General features: G+C 34.9%; 1 protein-coding gene and 1 non-coding gene across 2 annotated transcripts in view; both read right to left on the bottom strand.

Annotated features, from left to right (window-relative positions):
* SNTG1 (syntrophin gamma 1) overlaps positions 1 to 24,011 on the bottom strand; it is a 610,136-nt gene that overhangs the window by 529,707 nt on the left and 56,418 nt on the right. The window lies entirely within an intron of this gene.
* LOC119471781 lies at positions 7,520 to 7,622 on the bottom strand. The gene has a single exon (XR_005200865.1). It is a non-coding gene; the product is annotated as a U6 spliceosomal RNA (small nuclear RNA).

The raw sequence follows: 24,011 nt of genomic DNA, 5'->3' as shown, positions 1-24,011 counted from the left end.
GGGACAAGTAAATCAACTTTTGGAAATGCAAAGATGTATAAGAGCATGTTTGTCCTTCGGGGAACTGAGTTTAAAATTATAAGAGGAGAAATTGAAAGTCAAATATGGAGAGAGTTCTCAGTTTTATTTGAAAGTCAAGAAAGCTCTACAGTCATCAAATAAGGAGCTTTGATTTGGGGGGGTTGTACTCTTAATTAGACTATTTTATGGGTTGGCAATTTCCCTCCCCACTATAATGCAGATGTTGAAGTCCTAATTCCTGGTACCTTAGAATCTGACCTTGTAGGGAATAAGGTGTTTGTGAAACTAATCAAGTTGAAATAAAGCCATATCTGTGGGCCCTAATTCAATATGAATGATGTCTTTATAAATAGGAGAAATTTGGGTACAGAGAAAGACCAAATGGAGGAAAGAAAATGTGAAGAGACACAGGGAGAAGATGACCATATATATAAGCTAATGAAAGAGTCCGAGAACAGACCTTTCATTCTTAGTTCTCAGAGAAAACCAATCCTGCCAGCAACATGCTCTCAGGCTTCTTGCCTACAAAACTATGAGAAAATAAACACAAAGGGTCTTCAAAAAGCTCATGGGAAATGTGTATTACGAAAAACCTATGAGACCAAGAACAGTGGCTCACACCTGTAATTCCAACACTTTGGGAAGCTGAGTTGGGAGGATCACTTGAGGCCAAGGCTTCAAGACCAGCCTGGGCAACATGACAAGACCAAGTATCTACAAATAAATAAATAAATAAATAAATAAATAAATAAATAAATAAATAAATAAAAACAGTAGCTGGGAGTGGAGTGTACCTTTAGTCCTGGCTACTCAGGAGGCTGAGACAGGAGGACTTACAGAGCCTAGGAGTTTGAGGTTACATTAAACTATAATCACGCTAGGACACTGCAGCCTGGGTGACAAAATATTTGTCTATAAAAAATAGTTTTTTAATTTATTCATAGATTTCAATTTTTGGCACCAACGTAACTTGCACTAACTTATGAAAACATGTCTGAACAAAACCTAGTTTGAGACATTAAGAAGGTTGATGCTTTCTTCAGTTTGAAAATGGCCCCTATCAAGTCAGCATGAATTCTGCTAAATCTGAAGCAAAACAAATATCAAATTTATGTTGAAACTTGGGTGAAAGAACGGTGACATCACTGATGCTTTATGAACAGTTTATGGGGACAATGCCCCACAGAAATCAGCAGTTTATGAGTGGATAACTCATTTTAAGAAGGGATGAGACAATGTTGATGATGAAGCCTGCAGAGTAGGCTATATGCAATTTGTGCAGCAAATATTCATCTTGTTCATGCCTTAATGGAAGAATACCAATGACTGAAAGCAGAAATAATAGCCAACACCTCAATAGGCTCAGCTTACTAAATTCTGATGGAAAAAATTAATGGTAATCAAACTTTCCATTCAGCAGGTGCCAAGACTTTTGTGTCCAGATCAGGTACAGACAAGAGCTGAACTTTCAATGGACATCATAAACAGGTGAGATTAAAATGCTGAAGCATTTACTGGCAGAATTAGAACAGTGGCGTCAGTGTTTCAAACCTGAAGACAGCACAATCAAAGCAATGGCTGAAAAGAGGTGGAAGTAGTCCAGTCAATACCAAAGGGGACCAGTCAAGAGCATGACATCAGTCTTTCGGGATGGTCAAGGCATTTTGTTTGTTGACTTTCTAGAGGATCAAATCATGATATCATCCTATGATGAGAGTGATTTGAGAAAGTTAGCCAAAGCTTTAGGAAAACAATCTACCCAGGAAAGCTTCACCAGAGAGTCCTTCTCCACCATGACAACACTCCTATTCACTCCTCTTATCAAACAAGGACAATTTGGTGAGGGTTTCAAGGGAAATCTTTAGGCATCCACCTTATATCCCTGATTTGGCTCCTTCTGACTTCTTTTTTTCTTTTCTAATTAAAAAAAAATGGAAAGACACTAATTTTTCTTCAACTAGTAACGTCAAAAAGAGTGCATTGACACGTTTCTCTTTCTAGGACCCTCAGGCCTTTGTGGATTTAATAAATGACTGGTATCATCATTTACAAAAGTTTGTTAAACTTAATGGAACTTATTTTGAGAAATAGAGCTTTTTTTTTTTTTTTTTTTTGACAGTGTTTTGCTCTGTCGCCCAGGCTGGAGTGCAGTGGCAGGATCTCAGCTCACTGCAACCTTTACCTCCTGGGTTCAAGTGATTCTCCTGCCTTAGCCTCTTGAGTAGCTGGGACTGGGACTACAGGCGCATGCCACCACGGCTGGATAATTTTTTGTATTATTAGTAAAGATGGGGTTTCAGAGTGTTAGCCAGGATGGTATTGATCTCCTGAACTTGTGATCCATGTGCCTCAGCCTCCCAAAGTGCTGGGGTTACAGGCATGAGCCACTGCACCCCACCCAGAGCTAATAGCTTTATTGTTGTCTTTTAATTCCAATTTTACACACACCTTTTGATGTCCTCTTGTATCTATTCCTTAAGCTGTCTAGTTTGTGAAACACTGTTACCATAACCCCAGCAACCTATCACAGAAAAAGCAGATTAAGGAAGTTATATTTCTACTCCAGTTTTAAATGATCAGATAATATCTGCTCACCCATTAGTAACAGTTTCAGATTTTATGCATCTAGTATCAGGTCTGTATTACTTCTGTTCATGAAAGATTTTAATACATTTTAATAGAAATTATTTAATTTTTCTGCTGTTTTTCTTTAATTACACAATAGATAAATCTTTATCTGGCTACTATATTGGTAATGGCTTTTGAGATTATAATTGTTTAGTGGTTACTCTAATTTGAGGACAAGTGGGATAGCCATTGATATAATTTTTAATAGTTCAGGAAGTTCTCATAGTTTGCAGAGCTGTACTTATACATTCTATCACACATAATGACTATCACAAGACGAGGATATTCTCACCCTGTAGTGTTATGACTTTGACATATGAGAAACTTGAGCTCATAGGGATGGCCGAGAAGCCCCAGGTAACAATAAGAAGGGGGCATTATATCTATTTTACTTTTTTTTTTTTTCATTTTGTTTGTTTGTTTTGAAATGGACTCTCACTCTGCTACCCAAGCTGGAGTACAGTGGTGTGATCTCAGCTCACAGCAACTTCGGCCTACTTAGTTCAAGCGATTCTCCTGCCTCAGCCTCTCCAGTAGCTGGGATTATAGGCATGCACCCTCACACCTGGCTTTTCGTAGAGGCAGGGTTACACCATGTTGGCCCGGCTGCTCTCGAACTCCTGACCTCAGGCATCCAAAAGTGCTGAGATTATAGGTGTGTGCAACCATGCTCAGCCTATCTTAAATTCATTTTACAGCTACTGCTCCTCCCTCCATACCATGCTGCTACTTATTTAACTGTCAAACTTGAAAAAGCAGAAGAAACCAAAGAATCTACAGTCTGGTGATCTGTCTCAAATTAGGGAATTGTGAGACACTGAAAACTCCAGATGAGTGTGCTTTCAGGAGTGTGAGAGGAGCCCCCAGCATGATCTTCAAGTCACCCTCATTTGGTCTGTTGACTTCTGAGACCATTTGGAAGAGATAGAACAATCTCATTGACCCAGAAAACAAAGCATGTTTATTGCTGCCATAGACATGCACTGAGACTATTCCTAGACACTTTGACAGTTGTAATTGTTCTGATCTAACCAAGAAAACATGATAAAACTTTTGTTGCAAGAACGATATAATGGGAGAAATGTAAAAATGTCATTTACTCATATTAACCTGAATCATACTTTAAACTTTGTAATAGAATTTTTCAAAGGAAAGTAACTTCTAGCTTAGTAGAATATCTCTCTATCCCTCTTTCTCTGTGAATTAGGTTTATGGGATTATACACTTGAAATAGCCGTCTAGCATGTATTCTGTGATCACCAAGCACATTTGAGACTGCAAGTTTTTCTTATCATGAATGTCTTGACATTTAATTAAACATTATGTTTTCTTACATTGGCAAAGTGTTGGTAAATATTCATATATCTGTGAATGCAGCAAATATTCAGGATGGAGCCCATAAGAATGTCTGCTGTGCCAATAGAGCTCCCTATCTTCAGGGCAGCTAAATTTCATAGTGAAATTTCAAGTAACTGTGGTCCTCCTGAGGGAAACAGAAAATTGAGCATGCTCAACCTAGAATTTAAAAATATGTATGCTTGAGGTGGGACATTCACAGACTTTTGGAATCAGAGGGATCTGTTTTGAAACTCATGACTTGTATTTAAGAAGTGTCATGAAACACAAGTATGAATAACAAGAGGATCTAAGGGATTTTGTAGGCCTGCCTTGATACTTTGAGACTACTGATACAGAGGAAAAAAGAGTCTCCCCACTTACCGAAAGGATCCTCTGATATGGTTTGGCTAGTTGTTGTCTCTTAAATGTCATGTTGAATTGTAATCCCCAATGTTGGCAGTGGAGCCTGGTGGAGGTGTTTGGGTCATGGGGGTGGATTTCTCTCGGCTTGGTGCTGTCCTCTTGATGGAGAGTGTGTACTCCCAAGATCTGGGTGTTGTAAATTGTGGTACTCCCCTTGCCGCTACTCTCTCTCTCTTGCTCCTGCCTGTCTGCTGTCACTTTGCTTTCTGCTACAAGTAAAGGCTCCCTGAGTCCTCCCCAGAAGCCAAGCAGATGCCAGCACCATGCTCATATAGCCTGCAGGACCATGAGCCAATTAAACCTCTCCCTTTATAAACCATTCAGTTTCAGGTATTTCTTTAAAACAATACAAGAATGCCCTGATACATTCCCTATTCCCCAAATACCAGCTCAATGACACAAAGATCGATTCTTCACTCTTCAGAGGTCCCTTCAAGTTTATCTCAATGAAGAAAAAGGAGATATCAGGGAATATATCAATTATTCCTATCCTCAATCATTTGTTCATTCTTGCACATGTATTTCCTTTTTTCACAAAATGAAGAGGAAACTAGTTAGAGTTTTAATATCTAGTCTAACATTCTAGAACTTGTAATCTGTATGTATGTCCATGGCACACAAAAGAAAAATTAATTAATTACCCTGAGACCTGGCCAAAATATGAATACCTTAAAATGCATTACTTTTGCTCTTAGAGTAGGCCCAAAAAGTGATGTATTAAAACTGGTGAGTTCTCTGTCCCTGAAGATGTTTAAAAATGGTTAATAATGGTATCACAGGACTAGTGTAGAATTGTTTGATGCAGCAAATAGACATTTGCAGTTTAAAATTCCTTGAAATCCCAAGAGTTTTGATTTCTAATATGGATATTGTAGAGGTCGAAAGAAAGATGAAAGGATTTTTAAAAATCAAATTGATCTAGATAATTTATAGCAAAGTTACTCCATGATTAAATTATTCAAAAATATCTATAAACTCATAAAGCCTATACTTGCATCAAACTCTCATTCAGCATATATAATTGCGATTTCTTATGAACCTGAGATGTCAGATAATATTATCAGATAGTTTTTGGTCAGGCTCTTAAAATGTTAAAATGTGATTTTCACACAGGTCTTTTAAATATATATTAAGATAGTTCAGGACACATTTCTCCAAACATATACCATTAGCTGTCAATTTATTCTTAAATATTTTATAGATGTATGTTTTTTGTTCCAGGGTTTACTAATTCTCATATGTAATGAACTCTCAGAAGTTAAATTTCATTATTTTGTGTCAATATTCAAAAAACTATTTCGAAATCTTAGTACAAATAACAGACTGATTCCTTGATCTGAACAGACATATTCTATAAGGCCTGCATGAATCAAAGCAAATTTCACGATTTCTACGCAATAGTTTTCAAAAAGTAGACATTATTTGTTTTCTATAAGTATGCAAATAAGTAAAAGGCAGTATATGTGTTTATATTTTCTATAAGTTCATTTACATGCCTGTATTTTCTTTAAATAGATAATATGTTAAAATAGATAAACGTGATAATCGATAATTATATAGTAGTAATATGATAATACATAAATAATATGGATATGGCTATACAAACAACTTAATGGAAAGATAGAGATTAGTTAATGACTAACCACTCCCATACCTCACAAGCTGGAATGTGGACATATTTGAGGGTTTCACATCAATATACAATCTTCCATAAAAAGCTACAGAATAAACAGAATATATCCTCTTTGTTTTGTTGTTTTGTTTTGTTTTGAGATGGAGTCTCACTCTGTCACCCAGGCTGGTTGGAGTGCAGTGGCACGATCTCTGCTCACTCCCAGGTTCAAGCGATTCTCCTGCTTTAGCCTCCTGAGTAGCAGAGATTACAGGTGCACACCACCTCACCCAACTAATTTTTGTATTTTAATAGAAGTGGGGTTTCCCTATGTTAACCAGGCTGGTCTTAAACTCTTGATCTCAAGTGATCCACCCGCCTTGGCCTCCCAAAGTGTTGGGATTACAGGCATGAGCCGCCATACCTGGCCTAGAATACATCTTAGGGCATCAGCTTTACTCGAAGACTTACAGAGAACATTTTCTTTATGATAAACCAAATTTAAATATTAGTAACACAGAATATGTGGAAAAAATATGTTAAAAATAACCTGTAGGTTTCAAAATTGTATTTGTATCATAAGAGCTTCCTGATATGCTCCTAAATATCTCAGGGTGTATTCCTTCCCTTTCTTCTGACTGTAAGGTTACCGCTTTGGAAAACTAGAGGAAAGCTCTTCTGTAACTCCTTTTTGTAAAGGCTTTGCTGCTTTAGCTCTTGACAATTCTCAAACATACTTCTCTCTGTAACTAAATGTTGTTAAAGATGTGAACCAGATCTCAAGTCATCCTTCATTTAACTGTAACAATCCTTTTCAGAAAGAAGAGGTTAGGTTAGGAAATTACTCCGTGGATCTGCATAATGAATGTAGTCGCTTTGGACCCTCTGGATGTGAGTGCTCTGGGGACGTGTTAAGAAACCTATGAATATGTGTGCTGTTTAATAACAATTACAGCTCCAGATGTATTTTCATGCCCATTGCTAAGGAAATAACTGATTTCCTCCTTTACATTATCTTAAAATAGAGTTTTTAGCAACCAGAAAGATGGAAGTATCTTTGTTATAACCTATTCATCTGGAGAGCTTTTCTTCTACAGGTAGAGAGATAGATAGATACACACAGATATATGTCTATCTATCTATCAAGCCAGCTATCTAGCTAGCTATCTGTCTATCTATCTATTGATTGATTGAGAGAGAAGAGGGCTCCAGCTAGGAGGCAGCATTTTGAAGTAAGTATCATTTCATTTCACAGATGGGAAAAGTGAGGTTCAGAAACACTGAGTCCCAGTTTCACGGTTTGACTCGCAGTGGGATTCCCAATCCAGATTTGTCCTAGATGTTGCTGCCCTCCAAGGGCCTTGTGGATCAGCTGATCTGGGTGTAGGTTAATGATCAGATTCTCACTCCTGAACAGGTTTCTTAACAGCCAGAAGGTTCAAGAACAATGGATGCTTGAGGGAAGGGAAGGCAAGTGTTCTTTTGTGTATTTATTTCTTAAATATAAAATGCTTCATGAATCTGCATATCATCCTTGCCCAGGAGCCATGCTAATCTTCCCTGCATCTTTACAATGTTAGTATCTGTCTTGCAAAATGACCACAAAAGCAAGGGTTCTTAAGAGTAGACACATACATGCTGTATATATATATGTATGCTGAGATTTGAATGTGTCCCCTCCAAAATTTCAATGTTGCCCATATGATAGTAGTAAGAGGTGGGGCCTTTACGAAGCAATTAGGCCATGAAAACACCTCCTCTGTTAATGGGATCAAGCCCCTTACAAAATATGCCTCACACAGCAGCATTTAGCCGGCTTGTTCTTCTGCTTCTGCTAAGTGAGGACGCAGTAAGAAGGTCCTTGCTAACCAAACTCTCGGATCTTCATCTTGAATTTCCCAGCTTCCAGAACTGTGAGAAATAAATTTCCATTCTTTAGAAATTACCACATCTCAGATATTTCACTGAAGCATTTCAAATGAACAAAGACACACACATATATACACAATTTTTAAATTTGCCAAGAATTAATACTAAGTAATATCGGTAATAGTAATTCAAAAAACATGAGAATAACTAGGGTGACTTTGGGATGCAATAGAAAGGACATGTTAGAAAGATGCCTGACATGGTCACCTGTCCTTCTTTTCACCTTGTATAGATGTCTCCCTTCTCCAACAATATTTCTTAAAATGAACTTTTTAATAATGATAATGCCCTCCCTAATTGATAGCAGTGGTGACAAAAACTGTAACTCATAACCAAGCATATCCACTTCTTTTTGCCTTTATTTTCAATGACTCTGAGGCACCTGGGTTAAATATTTTCCCTTCCAGGCCACAGGTCTATCTAGGTGTGGCACATAAAAGAAGGCAGAGGCTCATTCTAAATCCCCCATCACTTCAGAAGGGAGGCTTAGTATTTGCAGTGAGAACCTCAAGACTGTAGGCAGATGACCTGAGACTGAGAGGTTAGTGCTGGACAGTGGGTTCCCTGTTGCTTCCCAAGTTCCACCTGCGTCCTCTGTGGCACATTGAAGCTGAGAAGAGGAATCACTGCATAATTTTAAAGTTCATTATCATTTCATCTAGCATGAAGCATTACCCCTGCTCATCAATATATTTCTACCTTAATTCACGTTAGCACAATATGACAACCGTTTTTTCCACTTCCTCTTTACATTGGGACATCATCTTACTCTTCTCTTCCCCAAAAGATAAGAGAAACCCAAAGGCAGTACTTAAGGCCTTGAAGAAGCTTCATCCATGCTGAATGCCTGCCCACTGGGACAGCAGACACCGCCCACCTAAATGATTGCTCCTTACTCCAGCCCTTAAACAGATTAATAGAAATGTCACGTAGCTTCATCTTTGTCACTGTGGCAGGCTAGAGACTAAAATTCAACAGAATATTGTTACACATCAAAAAATACTGTTTTCCTCATTTACCTGGAACTGCTCTGTCACCTCATCTAGTAACATTAAGTCTGAACTTGTCTTTCTCAAAGTATCTCTCTGATGGCAAGCCTTTGCCACTGATACTCTCTGCCCTTCTTTCTATATATTTGACGTTAAAATGTCATGTAGGTTCACAGAAATCAGTAGCTAGAGGGTAAAAAATCATTTTTTAAAAACCATGATATTTCAAAACATTTTGTAAAATTAAAAACACAAAACAAACGTATACATTAACTCTGAAAGTATAAATGTATCTGAACTTTTTGGTCTACGACTAGCCTTTATCCAGACCAACAGGAGATTGTCCTTTTACTTACTCTAACTTCTCAAGGAAAAAGAAGACTATCCTATGACCTTATAAGCTTCCTACAGGCTTTCTACAGTAGACACTGTCTGATTCTATCAAGGTTTAATTACATTAAGGCTGCCTTTTTCTATTTACCAGGCTTCACTGTTAGGAAAAGTAAAACAGAAAAATATAAATAATCACCTTGAGATTTAAAAATATGAAATTGAAATATGAATCTTTCATGGGAAATGCCTGTATTTTAGAGACTCATAAATTAAAATTATTTAAGCATAAATTGGTTTTCTTTGTTTAAGAATTATGTTATAAAGTACTTATGGATGAGGGAATGAGTCAGAGGCCAACACGAAGAGCTGAGGCAACATCGGCGAGGCTGGAGAAGGGCTGGCCTCCAGGGCCGGCCTCCAGGGCCCTCTGTGCTGCTTGATTCCCGCCTTTCCTGCCCATCACAGAGGAAAGCTCTCTTGGCACAAAGTTGCTTCTTACATAAAATATAAAATGGTGCGACAGGTTTATTTTGGTCCAAGAAGTTTCAAAGCAAAAGTAGAGTTCAGGATTCATGATGGCTCATAAAATTTAAATTATTTCAGATGTATCTAAAGAGATTCACTGGAATTTTAATTTTTTTAGCTAAGTAAATCTCATTTATTCCACAAACATTATTAAGGAGAAATTGTGGATTCTGGTATTCAGAAAAGCAATTCAGCTTAATGTTATCTTCTGCTGAAATTAAAAATACAAAAACGTCTTCCTAAAAGAAAAGTGTTTGGAATCCTTGTGAAAGTAAACAATATGCAAAGCCTTGTCTATATTTCAGAAGCAAAAAAAAAAAAAGGTTTATTTCCTTTTTTGTTCATTTACTTTCCTCAAATGGAAATATCTGGGCATGTCTCATTACAAAAGTCTAACAGGCATATTAATGACCTGTCTCTGCAAATACCAAGAGAGTCTTTTTTTTTGTCTTTCCATTAACCCCAATATTTTTAGCATTAACTGTTCTTACAAATATTCCTACAGTTCCCTGCCCATTGCAGAAGCCAAAGATTATAAATACTTAGTGAATGTTCAGATGTGATGAAAGTCAAAGTTTGTTCTTATGACAGAAATGAAAAGTGGGGTTTTTAACTTGATGGTATTCGAACTGTTGAGCATACTATGAAATTGAGACCAAGGTTTGGGAAAGATAATGATGGATTTACCTATCCCAAAATCTTTAACTCTCCCCCAATCCCTGAAATAAATGAAACAACAGCATAAGCAGTGTAAACCTAGTGAATAATTAAAGGAACAATCGAAACTATGAAGAACATCTATAACAATATTGACGAAGTATCCTCACAAGCCTGAAATATTTGGAAGCCTGAACCACACACTACAACAATCGCTGGTGATGTCAGCAGTGACTCTAGGAGGAAGTGGAGCAGGGAAATCAAAATTATTCTGATAGCCTGATATTAGGAGAAATTCCATTGCCGACTGGTTCTCATTTACAGCTGAGTAATTCTAACTTAGAGTGGAATGCTTCGTGGGCCAAACATGAAACAGTAGCTCAAGGTGGGTGTTCCAGCTTCCAGTTCATGGCTAAGCCTGGATAGTATAAAATTTGTTATCATTTTAAGTATGCATGGGATATTGATAAAATTATCTGTATCATTTCATAAAAATACCTCAATTATTTTCAAATAAAAATGATGCAAACAACGTAATTTGAACATGGGTACAATAAATAAGACTGAAATAGTACAAATAGAAAACAAAATGCCTTCTTCAACAATCTCACATTAATTAAAATACAAAGACCAGGTGCAGGTAGCTCATGTCTGTAAACCCAACACTATATGGGAGGCCTAGGCAGGCAGATCACCTGAAGTCAGGAGTTCAAGACCAGCCTGGGCAACACGGCAAAACACTGTCTACACTAAAAATACAAAACATAAAAAATAAAAAATAAGCAGACATAGTGGTGTATGCATGTATTCCCAGCTACTCAGGAAGCTGAAGCATGAGAAGTGCTTGAACTTGGGGGGGTCAAGGTTGCAGTGAGCCGAGATCGTGCCATGCACCCCAGCCTGGGTGACGGACTCTGTCTCAAAGAAAATAAATAAATAAATAAATAACAAAATGACGTTTCTTAAAAATAATAATTATTATCATACAATGTTGCAGACTGGGCAGCTCAGCTAAAAGAGTTCAAAAAAAAAAAAAAAAGCCATGAGGTCCCCCTCCTTGTGAATGGAATTGAGGTCTTTATGAAAGATGCTTCAGGAAGCAGCATTCCCCACTTTTCCTTTCCACCTCTTGCCATGAGAGGACACAGTGTCCCTGCCCACTCAAGGATGAAGCCCTCACCACACAGCCAGACTCGCTGCCATGTTGATCTTAAGACTCCTCAGCCTTCTGAACTGTGAAAAAATTAATTTCTGATTCTTTATAATTTGCCCAGTATCATGTATTTTGTTACGGTACCACAAAACAGACTTAGACAACACATCAGAAGGAAAAATTAAAAATGTACATCCTATCCATCTTTTCAATATAATTCTTCCAATTTTTTTCTTTAGGATGTTTGATATTATTATTCTGACATTGTTTTCTGTATTGTGAGATAAAGTAAATTGGTATGCTGATATTAGAAACTAGAATTTTCCAGTGTAGAATGAAGGAGATGTAAATAGGAAGCCAAAGAGTTAAGTAATGTGTCGACAATTTTTTTAATTTTGTGTCAACTTTTATTTTAGGTTCAAGGGTACATATCCAGGTCATTTGTGTTTTCTAAGGGTTTTGTCTTCATATGATTTTCTCAAGCAGGTAATGAGCATAGCACGTGGTAGGTAGTTTTTTGATCCTCACCTCCCTCTCACCCTCCACTCTCAATTAGGCCTTGGTGTTTATTGTTTCCTTCTTTGTGTCCATGGGTACTCGATGTTTAGCTTCCACTTACAGGTGAGAACATATAGTATTGGTTTCCTGTTCCTGCGTTAATTCACTGAGGATAATGGTCTCCAGCTCAATCCATGTTGCTGCAAAGGACAGAATCCCACTCTTTTTTATAGCTGCATACTATTCCATGTGCCACATTTTCTTTATCCAGTGCCCAAGGCTGTGGGAGCCCACCCTTTGCATAAGCATGCCCTGGATGTGAGATATGGAGTCAAAGGAGATCATTTCAGAGCTTTAAGAAAAAATGATTGCCCCACTGGATTCTGAGCTTGCATGAAGCCTGTAGCCCCTTTGTTTTGGCCAATTTCTCCCATTTGGAGTGGGAGCATTTACACAATACCTGTACCCCCATTGTATCTAGGAAGTAACTAACTTGCTTTTGATTTTACAGACTCATAGGTAGAAGGAACTTTCCTAGTCTCAGATGAGACTTTGTACTTGGACTCTGAGTTAATGCTGGAATGAATTAAGACACTGGCAGACTGTTGGGAAGGCATGATTGGTTTTGAAATGTGAAAGGGGCCTGAGATTTGGAAGGGACCAGGGGTGGACAGATATGGTTAGGCTTTGTGTCTCCATTCAAATATCATCTTGAATTGTAATTTCCACATGTAGAGGAAGGGACCTATAATCCACACATGTTGAGCTAGGGAAGCAATTGGATTATGGGGATGGATTTTCCCATGCTGTTCTCATGGATAGTAAGTGAATTCCCACAAGATCTGATGATTTTATAAATGGTAGTTTTTCCTGCATTTGCACACACTTTCTCTCCTGCAGCTTTTTTAACAAGGTGTCTGCTTCCCCTTCCACCACGATTGTTAAGTCTCCTGAGACCTCTCCAGCCATGCAGAACTGTGAGACAATTAAACTTCCTTTGTTTATAAATTACCCTGTCTTGGGTAGTATCCTTATAGCAGTGTGAGAATGAATTAAAACATCTAGTTTTCCATTGACGGTCATCTAGGTTGACTCTTTGTCTTTGCTATTATGAACAGTGCTGTGATGAACATAAATCTTCAAGTGTTTTCATGGTAGAACTATTCATATTCCTTTGGGTATGTACTCAGTAATGTGATTGCATGGTTGAATAGTAGTTTTGTTTTAGTTTCCTTGACAAATCTCCAAGCAGGTTTCTACAGTGGCTGGACTAATTTACATTCTTACAAGCTGTGTATAGCAGTCCCCTTTCTCACAACTTTTCCAGCATCTGTTAGTTTTTGACTTTCTAATAATCACCATTGTGACTGGTATGAGATGGTATCTTGCTGTGGTTTTGATTTGCATTTGGATGATTAATGATGTTGGGCATTTTTTCATATGCTTGTAGTCCATGTGTATTTCTTCTTTTGAGAAGTGTCTGTCCATGAATGTTGCTCATCTTTGAATGAGGCTTGTTTTATTCTTGTAAATTTAAGTCCTTTGTAGATTTCAGATGTTAGACTTTTGTCAGAAGCATATGTTACATAGGTTGCTTTACTCTGTTGACAGTTTCATTATTTCATTAGCTGTGCAATGCTCTTTAACTTAATTAGGCCCCACTTGTCAATGTTTGTTTATGTTGCAGTTGCTTTTTGAGTCTTTGTCATAATATCTTTGCCAGGACTGATGTCGAGAATGATATATCCTAGGTCTTCTTCTAGGATTGTCATGGTTTTGGGTTTTACATTTAAGTCTTTAGACCATCTTAAGTTGATTTTTGTATATGGTGTAAGGAAGGGGTCCAGTTTTAATCTCCTGCATATGGCTAGCCAGTTATTCCAACATCATTTATTGAGCAGTGAGTCCTTTTCCCATTTCATTATTGTCGGCTTTGTGGAAGATGAGATGCTTGTTGGTGTGTTACTTAATCTATGGGTTCTTTTTTCTGTTCTGATGGTCTATGTATCATTTTTGTACCAGTACCATGTTATTTTGCTTACAGTAGCCTTGTAGTATAGGTCGAAGTCAAGTAGTATGATGCCTCCAGTATTGTTCTTTTTGCTTGGGGTTGCTTTGGTTATTTGAGTTCATTTTTGGTTTCATGTGAATTTTAGAAATTCTTCTAATTCTGTGAAAAATGTCATTGGTAGATAGAAATAGCATTGAATCTATAAACTGCTTTGGGCAGTAGGGCAATTTTAATAATATTGATTCTTCCTATCCATGTGGCTCAACAATTTTAATCAGGCTATGATCTCATGATGTGATTCATCTTGAAGATAAAAAGTTGCATCTTTCTAGCAATAGGCCAAGAAACCATGATTCTGAGTAGTAATGAGTAGCCACAGTGCCGAGTTTCATCTCTAAATATCATTTTTTATAGAAATAGGTAATTTCAGGGAAAATAATATATAACCCTTAAAATAGCTTATAAAAGAAGACAAAACACTACCAAACACTATTAGGGTATATTACATGGACTCAGGAGACAAAATAAAGAAGTTCCTATTGGCCAAACTTGGGATTATTTTAGCATCAGTGAGAATCTTTAAGGTGATGGATCAAAAATGTTAAAAAATGAATTTAAATGGATACTAAAGTGAAACCCTCTTTTGCCTTCTTTGAAGGATAGTTTGGGGAAAAATTATAATATTGAAAACTGGCAAGTAGAGATAAATAATTAAGCATTTTTCCTGTTGTTTCTATATGATCTGTTCTTCAGCTTACCTAAATAGTTGGTAAGATGATGTTTTCTATTAAATTTATTCTAGAGAATAAGTGAATGTCATTTCAAAATGCTAATGAAATGAGAAATCTAATCAATAATCAGCAATGATGGCCAAAGTCATGAAAAGAAAGTTAACACACAGCTTCTGATAGATGTACATGATATCATCAATTAAGTGTTCTTGCCAAAAATAATAGAACCCAAATTTTATCAACCTTAGAGCTCCTATTACAAACCAGCAGGAAATATACAGAGTAGAGGATCATGTTAACCTACTCCATAGAAAAGCAATTGAAAACAAATCCTATGAGAAACACTATCAGACGAAGGTCTTGGTTCTTTCAAGAAATGAACTATAAGAAAAAGGAAATAGATGTAATAAAATAAAGAGTGAGAAAAAAGAGATTCAATGTATGATAATTTATTATCTTTACTAGATTTCAGATTTTGATAAATTATTATAAAATATTCTATATTTTATAATATAGGAAAAATTCAAATACTAACTTGTTTGTACTCAAACAACATTTGCGATAATGGTATTGCTGTAAATCAAAAAGTTATTTTTTAGATACACACACTGAACTACTTAAGAAGGAAGTTTTCATATCCAGGATTTGCTTTGAAATAACCCACAGAAAGTAGAGAGAAAATAATGGGAGGGTATAGAAGAAACAAAACTGACAACATGTTGACATTTGTTACAGCTGTGTAATGTCTACATTTCAGTTCATTATGTTATTTTATATCTGTATAAAATATATATATTTTATATTTTTATATATAAATATAAATATATTTTATACATTTTTATATATAAATATAAATATATTTTATACATATTTTTATATATAAATATAAATATAATATATATATTTATATATAAATATGCAAAATAAATATATTTTATATCTGTTAAAATATATATATTTTATACAGATATGTTATATATCTGTATAAAATATATAGATAAATATATTATATATCTGTATAAATATATCAGATATATAATATACATATTAAAAAACATATCTGTATAAAATATATTTTATTTTTTTATATATATAAATACATAATTATATATTTTATACAGATATATATTTTAATATATAAATAATATATATTTTTAATCTATAAAAATATATTAAAATTTTTATAATTAAAAAGTTTTCGTAAACTTTCAGAGCCTTTACCACTTGTAAAATTTAAATGTATAAAGAATGATGCACTGAATAATACCTTGGAAGGAGAGAACTTAGTTATTAAGACACTAATTAGAAATAAATATTATGAAATGTCTGTCTACATTCAGTTATGGTCTATTTCCTATTCCAAAAATTATATCTTCTTTTTTGTTACTTCTGCCTTCAGTATACCTGAGCAATATAGCATATTATAATAAACTATAATGGCACTCTCTTAGACTAGGGAAAGGAAATTTGTGTAACATGGAAAAGCCATCCGGATAGAATTGTATCATCTTAAAATGGCACTTCCTCTCCTTCATATTCCTAATGCCATTCAAAAATCTCTCACACTGTGGGACAGAGACTGCTCCACTGCTTTTTTAGATAACAGGACTTATAAACTCACTAAGAATAGATCATTTAGCTGTCTGAATTTCTTTAAGGGTGGGATATTATCTACATTAAATTAAAATAATGCTAGAAACATATTTCTTTTTCTTTTTGGGGGGAGGGGCTGAAGTTTTTGTGAGAAATAGCTAACACATTGGATTTGGAGGAAAATAAGAGGACTGAAGTACATTTATTTTGAATACTTTTATACCGTTGTCTTCCCATGCATTTAGGGAAAGAAAACCTACAAAATATACCAGTGGGAAAAAAAAAAGAATCGTAATTGTTTTTCAAATCTGTGACTTACTTGTTATCTAATGAACTTTTCCTCCACATGTAATCCACTACCCAACTGTGTTCCTGTAAACCAGCAAGTTTTCACGATCACAAGCATAGTTGACCTTGATATTTATTGTTTTATTTTCCAACAAAAATATGTTGGTAGATTTCCACTCACAGATCACTGTACATTTTTTTATTTTTTAGAAAATCTGGTTTTTAAAAAATTGTAATTGTTTTTATTTTCAATGGACAGATAAAGTTGTATGTGGCATGTACAACATGATGATTTGCAGGATATTTACAGGATGGTTCACTCTATCTATGAGAACAAGTGTTTTGGGTCCCACATGAGTGAAATCTTGCAGTGTTTGTCTTTCTGTGCCTGGCTCATTTCAGTTAGCATAATGCCCTCCATATTCATCCCTGTTGTCACTGTGACAAAAGTCCCTTCTTTTGATGATAGAGTAGTATTCCACCATGTACATATTCCACATTTTCTTTATCCATTCACCTGTCCGTGGTCACTTATGTTACTTTCATATCTTGGCTATTATAATACAGCTGCAATGAACATGAGAGTACAGATACCTGTTCAACATGCTGATTTTCATTCCTTTTGCTATATGTCCAGTAGAGAACAGCATATATTTAGTCAGCATTTCCTAAAATGCTGTCAACTAATAACCAAGCTGACCTTGATTCTTTCAGTTGTAACTTTTCACCAAAATTTCCAAATACACCTGCGTCTTTCCTTACATTAATTTTAATATGACTATTTCTGCCAATCTTATCAATTTTTCCACATCTATTAATAACATCTTATACCTGTTAGCTATTGTCCTCCTTTTCTTACTCTAGCAAAAAGATTTTATCAGAAAAAGAGACCCAGAGAAGCATTTTAAAAGCTTCAGGGATTGCATGATGTCGTGTTTTAGCCACTATTATAGATAAAGTTATCTTGTTTTCTTTTTATAATATTTAGAAATACTAATGATAGCAATATTTAGGATATGGTTTTATAAATGTGATGCATTTTAACTTGTTATTTTCAATGTTTTTACATTCCTAGGAAGTTTAAAGACAGTCTAGAGAGCTTGCTTGTACCCTTCACCCAGTTTTTTCCATTGGTTATACTTTATGTAACTACGGTAAAATATCATTGCAGAAAACTGACATTGGTACAAAGCGTGTGTAGAGTGTGAAGCCATTTTACTGCATGTTTAGATTCTGGTTACCAATGTCAAATGAAGATACAGAACTATTGGGAAAAAGCATTTCATGACTACATCTTCCTTGGGCTGCTCCTTTATAGTTACACACACACATATCCCATGGAATCCACTAGTCTGCTTGAGATTTTCATCATTTTGTCATTCAGTGGCATCACACAGTATGTGCTTTTGATATAGCCTTTTTCCTTCATCATAATGCTCTTCACATTCATTCAAGCTTTTGTATATATCCTTAGTTCACTCTTTTTTACTGCTGAAAAGTATATCTTGATATGGAAGTACAAAACTTTGTTTAATTATTCAACCATTTAGGAACATTTGGTTACTTTCAGTCTTTGGCTATTACAAATGAATTTAGTATGAATAATTGCATATGAATCCTGTGCAAGCATAGATGTGCATGTCTTTAGAATAAATGCCCAGTGATACAATCACTGGTTAACATGATCAGTTTCTGTTTAATTTTTTAAAAATGTCAAAATATTTTTCAGAGTGGCTTTACGACTTTATATTCCTTACAGACAGATATAAGCAATTTTCTCTTTCTCTTTACCAGCATTTGGACTTCTCAGTAACTTTTACTTCAGTTCTCCTAACGCTGTCATTTCCTTAAAGTTTCATGATGTTTAGCATTCTTTCATGTGCTTATTTGCCATCCCTATAGCCTCTTTAGTAAAATGGGTCTTCCTTTTTTTTTTTTTTTTCATTTTCTAGTTAGTGGGTTTTTTTAATGTGGAGTTTTGAGAATTTTTTTTTTATATAAATTCTAGATATGAGCTCTTTAACAGATTTGTGGGTTGAAGATATTTTTTCTGCCAGCTTGTGGCATGTCTTTCATCTTCTTAACAAAGAATTTTCAAAGCTAGTGTTTTAATTGATTTTTGATTGATGTTTTTGGATGGACCATGCTTCTGGGGTCATGTCTAAGAAGTCTTAACCAAATCCTAGGCACTAACGTTTTCACTTATATTTTGTTCTCAAAATTTTATAGATTTACAGCTTGAAAATAAATCTGTGCTCTATTTTGAAGTTTTCTTTCTTTCATTTTTTCTTTTGCATGAGGAGTGAGGTTTAAATCAAGGTTTACTTTTACCTGTGGATATTCAATTACTCTAGCACCATTTTTTTGAAAAGACTATCCTTCCTCCATTTAATTGCTTTGAATATTTGCCAATAATCACTTGGTCATACTTGCATGCTATTTCTGGGGCATTTATTATGATCCATTGATCTATGTGTCTATCTCTCTGTTGATACCATACAGTTAGATAACTATGTACCATAATCTTGAAAATCAGCAAAACTGAAATGTACAGTACTCAGTTATTAGCCATATTCATCAAATTGTGCTATTGATTTAAAATATAAACCAGATGTATTCCTTCTACCAAGGCTTTGTATCCCTTGCCTATCATCTTCTCATTCCTCTGAGTCCCCAGCCTCTGTAGCCACCTTTCTCTTCTGTTTCTACATGTTTAGTTGTTTTAGATTTCATACATAAGTGAGAACATGTGGTATCTGTCTTTCTGTTTCTGGCTTATTTCATTTAGCATAATATTCTCTAACTATGTTGTAACAAACAACAGGACTTCATTTTTTAAGGCTAAATAGTATTACATTTTACATATATGCTACATTTTCTTTATCTATTAATCCCTTGACAGACACTTAGGTTTATTCAATCACTTGGCTATTTTGAACAGTGCTAGAATGAACATAGGAGCTCAGACATCTATTTGACACATTGATCTCAAATATTTTGGGAAAATACCCAGAAGTGGGATTGCCATATCATATAATAACTCTCTTTATAGTTTTTTGAGGAACCACAATACTGTTTTCCATAATGGTTATACTAATTTACATTTCCACTATTAGTGTAAGAGGATTCCCTTTTCTCCATATCTGTGGCAATCCTTGTCTTTTTTCTTTTTTTATAGTAACCTTTCTAACAGAAATGAGGCCATATCTAAGAGGGGTTTTAGTTTGTGTCTCCCCAATGATTAGTAAATTTTTTATCATGTATCTGTTAGCTATTTATATTTTCTTAGGAATTCAGGTTCCTTGCCCATTTCTTAATCAGATTATTTGTTTTCTTTCTTTAGAGTTGTTTGAATTCCTTATGTATTTTGGATATTAATCCCTTATCAGATGTATGGCTTACAAATATTTTTCCTCAGTCTGAAGGTTGTCTGTTCACCCTTGTTTCCTTTGATGTGCAGAACCTTTTCACTGTGATATAATCCTATTTAACTATTTTTGTTTTGTTGACTGTGGTTTTTGAGTCAAATTTAAAAAAAGAAGTGTTACCCAAACCAATGTAGATAGTTTTCCCTTCATTTTCGTCTAGTAGTTTTATAGTGTCCAGTCAGGTTTAAGTCTCTAATAATTTTGAATTAGATTTTATATATAGTCTGAGATAAGGGTCTAATTTATTTTCTTCTTTTCTTTCTTTTCTTTTTTTTTTTTTTTTTTTGTTTATTTTTTTTTTTCCCAACAACAGTTATTAAAGAGACTGTCATTTTTCCCATTGTTTTTTGCTATTAAACGTTGGGTAGAATTTGCAAATGAAAGGATCTGGTCCTATAGATTGCTTTTTTGATAAGTTTTTGTATTATGCCTTCCATTTTCTTAATAGTAATAAAGCTCACAATTTATGTACTTGATATTGGACAAGTTTTTAATGTAATTGATCCATATTATCTGACTTGTTCATTATTACTTCCTTAATGTACTTCTGGTTTTTTCAGGGTCTGGAGTGACTTCCCCTCTTTCATAGTAATATTGGTAATTGATGTCTTCTCTGTTTTCCTTCCTCAATCTTTTTAGAGATTTGTCAGTTTCATTAATCTTTCCCAAGAAACAGAGTTTTGTCTCATTGACGTCCTCTCTTATTTTCCTGTTTTCAATTTCATTGATTTCTGCTTTATTTTCCTTCTGTTGTTTTAGGCTAAAATTGCTTTTTCTCTAGTTTCTTAGGTTGGAAGCTGACATTATTGTTTCAGATCTCTTTCTGCTCTAACATATGTTCTTAATGCTGTAAATCACCCTCCTGGCACTGCATTTGCCACATCTCACATTTTGATAAGTTGCATTGCCATTTTTATTTAAATCAAAATATTATTATTATTATTTTTTTGAGACGGAGTTTCACTCTTGTTACCCAGGCTGGAGTGCAATGGCGTGATCTCAGCTCACCGCAACCTCCGCCTCCCGGGTTCAAGCAATTCTCCTGCCTCAGCCTCCCAAGTAGCTGGGACTACAGGCGTGCGCCACCATGCCCAGCTAATTTTTGTATTTTTAGTAGAGATGGGGTTTCACCATGTTGACCAGGATGGTCTTGATCTCTTGACCTCGTGATCCACCCCCCTCGGCCTCCCAAAGTGCTGGGATTACACAAAATATTTTTAAGTTAGTCAGAAGTCATCTACTTTGGCTTATGGGTTATTCAGAAGTGTGTTGTTTGATCATCAAATATTAAAGGATATCCTACATCCCTTTATGCTGTTGAGTTTTAGCATAATTCTATTGAAGTCTAAGAATAGACTTTGTATGATTGCTGTTATTTTAAATATAATAATGTGTATTTGTTGCCCAAAATGTAATCTTTCTTCATGAATGTTCCACGTAAGCTGGAGTAGAATTTGAATTCTCTTGCCACTGGATGGATAATTCTATAGATAGCCATTAGAACAAGTTGTTTTACGGTTCTGTTCAGTCAACTAAATGGAATATTTGCCTGCTTGATCAATGTTACTAAAAAATGGGTGATAAAGTCTCGAACCATATTCTTAAATTTAAATTTTTTTCTTTCATAACTATCAAGTTTTGCGTCACAAATTTTGACTCTCTTTTTAATTGCGTACATGTTAACGATTGCTAAGCTGCCTTGTAAAACCAATCATTACTCCTGATAATCTTCCTTGTTTGGAAGTCTGGGTTTTTTTCCTTGAAATTTATATAGCTAACCCAGTCTTTTTATTTTTTTAAATTAGTGTTAGTGAAGTATATCTTTCTCTACCCTTTAGTTAAACCATGTAATTTTTTATATTTAAAGTGGATTTCTGATAGACAGTGTATTAGCATACTTTTCGGTCTTTCATTCTGAAGCTCATTGTCTTTTAATTGGTATGTGTAGATTATGTCCACTTGAAATAATTATTGAATTAATATTTATCATGCTTAACAATTTTCAATTTATTGCATTTGCTCTTGTTTATTTTCCCTTCTTTTTCTATATTAGTGGATTTTAACTGAGCATTTTAGCTCCTTTCCAAGCATATTCACCATACATTTTTAAAAGCAGTAATTGCCCTAGGGTTCATAAAATTCTAACTGAAATAAATCCACATTCAAATAAAAATAAACCACTTTGCTTGTATAGGGACCTTATAACAGAGTACTCCCAATTCCTTTCTCACCTCTTATGACATTGAAACCATTTAGCTATATGACATAATCATCTTATAATTGTTACTATTATTATTTTAAGCAGTTATATTTTCAATCAAGAATTAAACAAATGCAATGTTAAATACACCTTAATGTATTTCCACTCCTGTGCTCTCCCTTTCTTTTCATAGTTCTGCATTTGTGAGTTATATTACTTCCTTCTCCCTGAAGAACTTTTAACATTTCTTGCAAGACATGTTTTCTTGTGATGAATTTCCTCAGGTTTCGTCTAAGAAGAACTTTATTTATTCTAATGTTTAAAGGATAGTTTTGTAGAACATAGAGAACTGTCAGTTGGTGAAATGATTTTCCTTTAATATTTTAAACATTGCACTCCACTTTTTTTTGGCTGGCTTGATTTTTGAAGAGAAGACTCTTTTAATTTTTATTCCTGTTCTTCTAGGATGAAGGTGTTTTTTCCTCTGGTTTATTTCAAGATTTTCTCTTTGCCATTGGTTTTCAACAAATTAAATAGTCCTAGAAATAGATAGATAATTTTAGTATTATGCTTAGCATTGACTTTCATTCTGGATCTGTGGTTTGGTGTCTGTCACTAGTTTGGGAAACCTCTTAGCTATCATTACTTCAAATATCCCTTCTGATAATTTCTTTTTTTCATCTTTGTAAGGTATTCCACATACATGTATGTAATATTTTTGAAATCGTTCCATGTTTCTTAGATGTTTTGTTTCTTTTATTCCTTTGGTTTTTTATATTTTAGTTTCATAATAGCATTTTCCTTGACTATGTCAAGACTACTTATAAGAAGAGCAAAGGCCTTCTTTATTTCTCTTACAATGTTCTTGATGCTTACATTTTCTTTTAATTCATTTTTAGAGTTTCTATCTCTCTGCTTTCATAAACCATATTTCTGCCTATATTTTCTGTTAGAGTGCTTTTTATATTAAACCTATTTTAAAATTCTTCATTTGGTAATATCAAATCTGTATCATAATCTGACCCTTGTTTCAGTGTTTGGTTTGCCTCTCCCAACTGTGTTTTGCTTATAATGGTATTGGTTCCTCTTTGGTTTTTTTTTTTTTTTTTTTTTTTTGGTTGTTTATGTCATTGCTCACACTTTTGTTGGAGGCTGGACATTTTGTACTGAGTATAAACTAAAGATAAAATTGACCTTAACTTTTGGGATATATATCAATTTGGCTAGGAATTGGGCTTTATAAATACTTTCTTAGTTATGGTTGTCAAAGCATCTTATAGTTTTCTTTTTTTTCCCTTTCCTTCATTTCCTTGACTTGTGGCTTCTCTGATGACTCCTCCTCAGGGAAAGTCTGTGCCTTGCAGCCCTTTCACTCTAGCTACGGTTATTTTACTGGAGCTGCGTCGGTGCTGTGGGAAGGGTCAGAGAGGAGACACATTCTACAACCTGAGAATATAATCGTTTTCTTCCCATGGGCCTCTGTCTGTGGTCTGGGACTTACACAAGTTTTTCTCCAGAGTTATTCTCTTACGTGATACAGGAAAGCTAAAGGGAACTGGAATGAGAGAAGTATCATTCAGCAGTTGGGACAAAACTCTGGTAGTCTTTTGCCTTGTAGAGTAGATTTTCTTTTTTTTTTTTTTTTTTTTTTTTT

This window comes from Cebus imitator, unplaced genomic scaffold, assembly GCF_001604975.1.
Source record: "Cebus imitator isolate Cc_AM_T3 unplaced genomic scaffold, Cebus_imitator-1.0 Scaffold73, whole genome shotgun sequence".
Taxonomy (NCBI): Eukaryota; Metazoa; Chordata; class Mammalia; order Primates; family Cebidae; genus Cebus; species Cebus imitator.
Note: the sequence above shows the minus strand (reverse complement) of the source record. Positions and strands in the feature narration are given on the sequence as shown.